General features: G+C 44.5%; 1 long non-coding RNA gene across 1 annotated transcript; it reads left to right on the top strand.

Moving 5' to 3' along the window:
- Positions 1–1,593: 1,593 nt before the first annotated feature.
- On the top strand, positions 1,594–6,337 carry LOC128626842 (uncharacterized). Its single transcript, XR_008390939.1, has 3 exons — positions 1,594–1,674; positions 2,733–2,927; positions 5,917–6,337. It is a non-coding gene; the product is annotated as an uncharacterized LOC128626842 (long non-coding RNA).
- Positions 6,338–7,101: the final 764 nt, after the last annotated feature.

The raw sequence follows: 7,101 nt of genomic DNA, 5'->3' as shown, positions 1-7,101 counted from the left end.
GCGGCATTACCGTGCAGCCGAAGGAATGGACTGCGATCCACAAAATGACACGAATAATCTCGACGATGCTGAGGGAGAGACCAGATTTATAAAAAGTGTTCATACTGCATGATTTCATTCATATACAATTTTGGAAAATACAGACTAATCTATAGTGATAAAGAACACATCAGTGGCTGTCTGTGTAAAGGGAGGGGAAGGGGCAGGAAGGAGAGATGGATGCTGGGAAACTCTTGGGGGTGATGGATATGTTTATAATCTTGACTGTGATGGTTTCAGGTGTGTGTGCATATGTCAAAACTTACAAAATTGTACATTTTAAATGTGCAGTTTATTGTATGTCAGTTACATCTCATAAAGATGTTTAGAAATAGTGTTGGGATGAGGAAGAGGGAAAAGCCAAGGGCGATGGCTAATGAACTCTTTTACGGCGCTTGTGTGAGACAGACATCGGAAGGGAAATTGCAGTGTAATGCAGTAAGTGCTGCAGAGGAGATGGGGAAGCTGCGAGTGCTCCATGGGGCTCAGAGAACAACGCTGCCTCTTCCTGCTCGGCCCCCTGCTCCCAGCTCATTACACTGATTGGAGCTTTTTAATGTGCCTTCATTGAATACCTACTATGTGTTGTGCTCTTCACTTATGTAACTAGAAAAAAAACAAAACCAACTCTTTCCCACCCCAAAGAGGGAGAGTGGAGATCTGTGGGAGAATCTAACCGGGCTCTTTGAAGCAGTCTTTTAAAGCTTTGGCTGGTTTTGTGTAAATAAGGGAACAAGGATTATAAGCTATATGACTGAGAAATGGACCCTCCTTTCTTATTCCTGGCAGGCCTTTGTAGGAGAGGCACTGACACCGCTCTGCATAATAATGTACAGGGCTAATTCCACTGCAGCTGGGCAGCCTAGGACGTCCTAGGGCAGTGTCTCTTCTTTTGGGGTTTGATTAGTTTTTCTCAATGTGAAATCCCAAACCACCTGCATCACTGCATCAGATCATTAAGTGCTTATTAAAATGCAAAATAGTGGATTGATACTAACACACATCAACATTTGCTGGTTTGGGGGTTGAGATGTCATTTTATTTTTGAGGTGAGTGTGTGTGTGTGTTCCAAAGGTCACTTACTTTTTCCAAAGGGCGCTCTGAAGAACAGCCTCACTTGCATCTCAGAGACCGGAAGGGGTCAGGACTTGGCCTGTCAGCCTCCCCCAGACAGTCTGCTGGATGGCTGTGTGCCAAAGCTTACTGGAACACAGGCAGCTGGGTGCCTTTTCCCAACAGTCTTCCAGGCTGAATATGTCAGATCTGGTAACATGTACTTCTGAGGATAGCTGAGGAACCAGAGGGAGGAAGGACCTGGGGCTTCCGAGAAAGGGGCGGAGGTTTGAAGGAGGGGTTCCCAGGGAGGGAAGCAGATCTGAGGGCTGGGAGCCAGGTTAGCGGCTGGTGTTCATCCATGAAAGGACCTGACCTCTTAATAAAGGTTGAATTTCTTAGTTGTTTTACACTTGGATTATAGAGAAAGTTAAAAATCAAAGGTTTTTTTTTAATCCTCACTTGAGGATATGTTTTTATTGATTTTAAATACAGAGGAAGGGACAGAGAGAGAGAGAGACATTCATGTGAAAGAGAAACGTGGATCAGTTGTCTACTATACGTGATGGATTCCCAACCCAGGTATGTGCCTTGACTGGAGATCAAACCTGCAACCTTTTGGTGTCCAGGACGATGCTCCAAACAACTTAGCTAAATGACCAGGGCAAAATACAAAGTTTTAATGTTTTCCTTTATTCACTGAACCTCTTTTTAGTTTCCCCCCACACTTCAGTCAGTTATAACCTTGTGTGGTCACACGTCAGGGAGAGTTCACAGCTGTGTCCCACTGTGCATACAGTGTGTTTTATTCAGGGGACCCACACCGGGAGCTCTCGGCTGTGGCCAGCAGCCAAGTGAGTGGCCCAGGATCGGATGACACTGATGGTCAAGCGGAGGACTTGGGTGTGGGCATGAGAAGAACCTCGTTAGCCATTCCTCTACCCCGAATCTACAAACTGGAGGGAGGTGAGGAAAATGCTGACCCTTGGGTCTCATATACAGTATCTCACTTAGCACCAAACCCCCGAGGCGTGTTGTCTCCAGGTTATAAATGTGCTTTAAAGGGGCTATGTTGCTCAAGGTCACACAGCTGGTGCGTGACCGTGACCAGATCTGAGCCCAGGTCTCTGGGTCTGACTGGTTATGATGTCTCCCACTGCTTCCTGTGGTGATGGAGGCTGGCAGATGAGGCCCTTAACAGCCTGTCTGTGCACCAGGGACACTTGTTATTCTCTATCCTATAGAACTTTGTATTATTTGATGCTATCAAGTCTATATTGCCTCTGTAGCTCATGGGAATAATAAAGGTATAAAAAAGGGAAACCAATAAAATCAGTGGTTAATGGAAAACATTCTAAAATGCTTCTACCTTGGGCATGGTGGGTTTTATTATCATCCAGAATATAAAGAACATGGAATGTGGAAGAAAATTTAGGCTCTAATCCTGGTCTGTTTCTCACGAGCTGTTCAGCCTTAGACAAGTCAGTCAGCCTCTCTGAGCCTCAGTTTTCTCATCTTGAAAACTATTCCTACCTCTCAGACTTGTGAAGGTCAAATAAGGAGATAAATGTAAATACTTTTCTGGCTGTAGAATGCAAACTGTACCTTTTTTAAAAAAGATTTTATTTATTTGTTTTTAGAGAGGGGAAGGGAAGAAGAAAGAGGAAGAGAAACATCGATAGGTTGCCTCCAACACACCCCTAACCAGGGACCTGGCCAGCAACCCAGACATGTGCCCTGACCTAGAACCCAACCAATGACCTTTTGCTTTGCTGTATGATGGCCCAGCCCACTGAGCCACATCAGTCAGGGTTGCAACCCGCATCTTAATTAATGTAAGTATTAACTCTATCATATTTGCCAAAGCTGTCCTTTGTTGCAACCAAGGGAACCCCCTCTGGCCACTTCCTGGCCACAATATTTGTGGAAGCAGGAGTCAATGGCCTTAAGCCAAGTTAGATGGATGGTGGTTGATTCTGCCAGTTTATTTCCTATTTCAAGCTCTCCTTCCTTCTTATCAACACATCTGCATGTCAGGAATAAATTTTTTTCCCTACGGTATCATTTTTTGATGGAAACTTCCAGACCAACTCAGATGGGAGAAAGGCGGGGGGGAGGACAAAAGCCCACATTTCTTCAGCATTTCAATCAACAACCTCATTTTCTTCTAATAGTCTAAGTGAACTTCTTATGAATAATGGATGATAGCCTGATGAATATGCACACAGCCTATTATGCCTGTGAGGTTTGGTAAATAATTTATGAGCTGAAACGTTCCTCACCTTGTTACTGTACAAAAATTATGGGGGGAAAAACCATATTTACCCTTTGAGCTGGTAGGGTGATCTGTCAGAGTGACAATGGCCCAGAAACAGAGTGTTACATCATTGCTAAAATTAAAGTAAATACAATAAAATACTGTATGTGCATTTCAGGGTGGGAGGTCTGTAAAAAATGGGGCATGCACAGCCACACTCATTGTCACATCCAAGTTCTCAAAAACCTGGCTTCTGGTCTTAGAATATTCCTGGGTTGTTAACAGCACCTGGGACCTTCCCCTTCACAGCCCATTCTCCTCACAAGGACTTTGATGCAACCAGTTGAGATGGACTAGAGCTTCCTTGTTTTAAGAAAATTGACCAATCACAACAATCCATAACACTATAACATTTAAGTCTCCAGGGATTTTTTTACTTTGATTTTTAATCCTAAATGCTTTCAGAGATAACTCGCAAGTAACACACACACAGGGGGGTTAAAAAAACAACCGGCTGGAGGAGCACTGGGAAATGAGTTGCTCTCACAGCTGAGAGGTTCTTTCCGTGCTGACCAACCTGACTCCCTGCTGAATCATCCTTCAGCTCACTCCCAGCTGCCCCAGCCTCAGTCCCTTAGCAACAGCCGTGATGCCTTTAGTCTGGCCACTGAGAGGGGGAGGGGCAAGACTGACTATGGAGGTAAGGAAGGTGTTTGGGAAAACATGCACGAACCTGGGGAAATTTGGTTGCTCCACGACTTTTGAAGACTTGGAATGGGATCAGTTCTCCAGCCAAGGAAGTAAGGACCCCACGGATTATCTGCTTACGTTACTAGAGTTTTCTAGGAATAAAGTGTGTGCCAAGGGGGACTCTTATTATGAATAAAGCATCCCTGATAAGTTGGGTGCTTGGAGAGCAAGCAAAAGAGGAAGCAGGAGGCTCTGTCCCACATCCGGGGGGTAAAACAGTATTCTCAGGAAATAGAATGAACGGCCTATGAATGACAAATTATACAATGAAGTTATTGGAACAATGATATAATTAAAATAATAATATTAATTAGAATAATGTATTATTCAAGAAGGCTTCTTGGAGGAGATAAATCTTGATAGACTTTGTAAAAAAACGAAGGGACCCAATTAAATAGAAAGATTAGGGGGTGTATCTAGCCAGGCCTTCCGGATCCGGTGCTATCTTTTCATCCTCATTCTGTGCTGTCACTTTCTGTGTTCCAGCCGCATCCTGCCAGCCTCTGGTTCTCGAACCCCAACCTCTTGCCTGCCTCATCGCCTCTTCTGCTGTTCCTTCTGCTTCCTGCTTATTCTGTCTTCCAAACGTTGCCCTATACACCTTACGTATGACTTCTTTAGAAGTGTCATCCCTGTCCCCGGGTGTTAACTCACCTTCTTATGTTCTTAATTATCATGTATAATGATAAATTCATGTGTTTATTTTTTGTTTAATGTTTTCCCAGCAAACTATAAATTCCACTGAACACTTAGCAGCCAGCCCAGGTATCTGGCCAATGGTGGATAAAAAATAAGTATTTTTTTAGATAAATGTAGGCTCAGAAGGCGTGGGAAGTGGGAGTGAAGGGGAAAAAAAGCACTGGGTTGAGGATTCTGCTGAAGAGTTTTATTTGGCATGAGAAGCAGAAGGAAGCCTCTAGTGAGTGACATCTCCCTATCCACTCTTGGAAATATTTATATTGTTGAGTTTTTTCTGATTATAAAATATACACTATTCCGAAAAGATTATATTGCAAACTTGCACCAAAAAAAAAAAAAAAAGGATGCACTGCAAGTATTGGTGAAGATACAGAACAACTAGAACTCTCATACGTTACTAGTAAAGACATAAATTGGTTCAAACATTTTGGAAAACTATTTAGCAGCAGCTACAAAAGTTAAACACATACCCCAAATCTAGCAATTCCACTCCTCAGTATTTACCCAGTAGAAATAAGTCCATATATTCACCAAAAGACTTGTAAAGGAATGTTCATAGCAGTTTTATTAATAAAAAGACAAAAACAGGAACAATCCAGTGCCCAACAATAGAATGAATAAACTGTAGCATAATTATGCAATGAAATATATATAACAATAACAATACTGCTAGACTCGACAACATGGATAAATGAGAAACATCTGTTGAATGACAGAAACCAGACACAAAAGAGAATGCACTGTCTGACTCCATTTATATGAAGTTCAAGAACCAGCAAACCAATCAGTGGTGATCAAAATTGGAACAGTGGTCACTGGGAGTTTATCGGGTCTAAAGGAGCACAAGGGAGCTTTCCCGGGTGTCGGACATGCTTTGTATCTTATTGTGGGTGGTGATTGCATACACCATGTATAGAGTCATCAAGGTGTACATTTAAGATTTGTGCACTTTACTGTGTGCATGTCATACCCCAACAAAAAATTAAAAAGTAACATTCGAGTAACAGAAATATAAACACTATAAATTAAAGGTTTCATTTTCCAAAAGAAAACCACAATTAACGTTTCCATGTACGTCCACTGGAACCCCTTAGACATATCCATCTCTTTCTTCACAGGACCCCCAATATACACGTTACCCACAGCACCGGATCTGCGTACAGCACCAAACCAAGCCACGGAGCCCGAGGTTCTGTCTTCGTGGTGACAGTCCTACACCACGTCACATAAAGAGTGGTAGGAAACACATGACTTACAAAACTAAGTCACAACCTGTGCTGTCAAGGAATTTACAGTGTGAGGGGAAGGACCACAGACCAAACAAAACCCCCAAGAGCTGTAATGCTACCACACGTACGTTTCACGGGGCTATTAAAGTGATTCCAGTTATTGTACAAGCAAGGAAACAATTGTATAGAGCTCACATACAGGCTCATGATTAATCTAAGGAGCTTCAGCCCCACCCCGACCGGGGTGGTTGAAAGCTGTACTGCAAAGCAAAGGGTCAAGGGTTTGATGCCAGTTCTGTGCCAGCACATGCCTGGGTAGGGTGCCGGCGGGGTCCCCCGTGGGGCGCATGGGAGAGGCAACCGATCAACGTTTTCTCTCAGACATGAATGTTTCTCTCCCCCTTTCTTTCTTCATGGGGGAAGAGAGGGAGAGAAACATCAATGGATGGTTGACTCTCAAGCGTCCCTGGCCAGGGCGATTGGGAATCCGACCAGCGATCGTTTGGTTCGCAGGCCGGCACAATCCACTGAACCGCACCAGCCAGGGCCTTCCCCTCTCTTTTTCTTTCTTTTTTCTTTTTTTTTTTTTTTTTTTTTTAAGTTTCAACCATTAGAAGTGGTGATTACAGATACCACTCTCATTTTATTCTTCTTAAAGATTTTACTTACTGATTTTTAGAGAGAGGCGGAGGGAGGGAGAAAAAGAGGGAGAGGAGCGTCAAGAGGACGCCCAAACCAGTCGGGGACCCTCCTTTTTAAGTAATGAAGGAGTTGAATGACTTGCCCGGACTTCTAGTGAGGGAGTTGCAACTAAAACCTAAATATTCTACTCCTAACTCCTCGGTGCTCGTAAATCTGACATCAGGGCGCCTCCCCGCCCCCAGGTGGAAACAACCAGCGGATGGACCCTGAGCTCCGCGGGCCGGACCCGGAGGGCGGCGCCGGGCCTCGGGCGGGGCCCACTGCGAGGGGTCCCGGGGGCGAGCGAGCTGCGGGGAACTCCCCGCACGGGGCGCGGCGGTGCGGAGTCACCGGGCGCTGCGCCCCCCTTCCCCTCCTCGCGGTGCTCCCCGA

The sequence above is a fragment of the Artibeus jamaicensis genome, unplaced genomic scaffold (assembly GCF_021234435.1).
Source record: "Artibeus jamaicensis isolate MK-2021 breed Jamaican fruit bat unplaced genomic scaffold, CSHL_Jam_final contig_233, whole genome shotgun sequence".
NCBI classification, from domain to species: Eukaryota; Metazoa; Chordata; class Mammalia; order Chiroptera; family Phyllostomidae; genus Artibeus; species Artibeus jamaicensis.
This window is presented reverse-complemented; position numbering and strand designations above follow the sequence as displayed.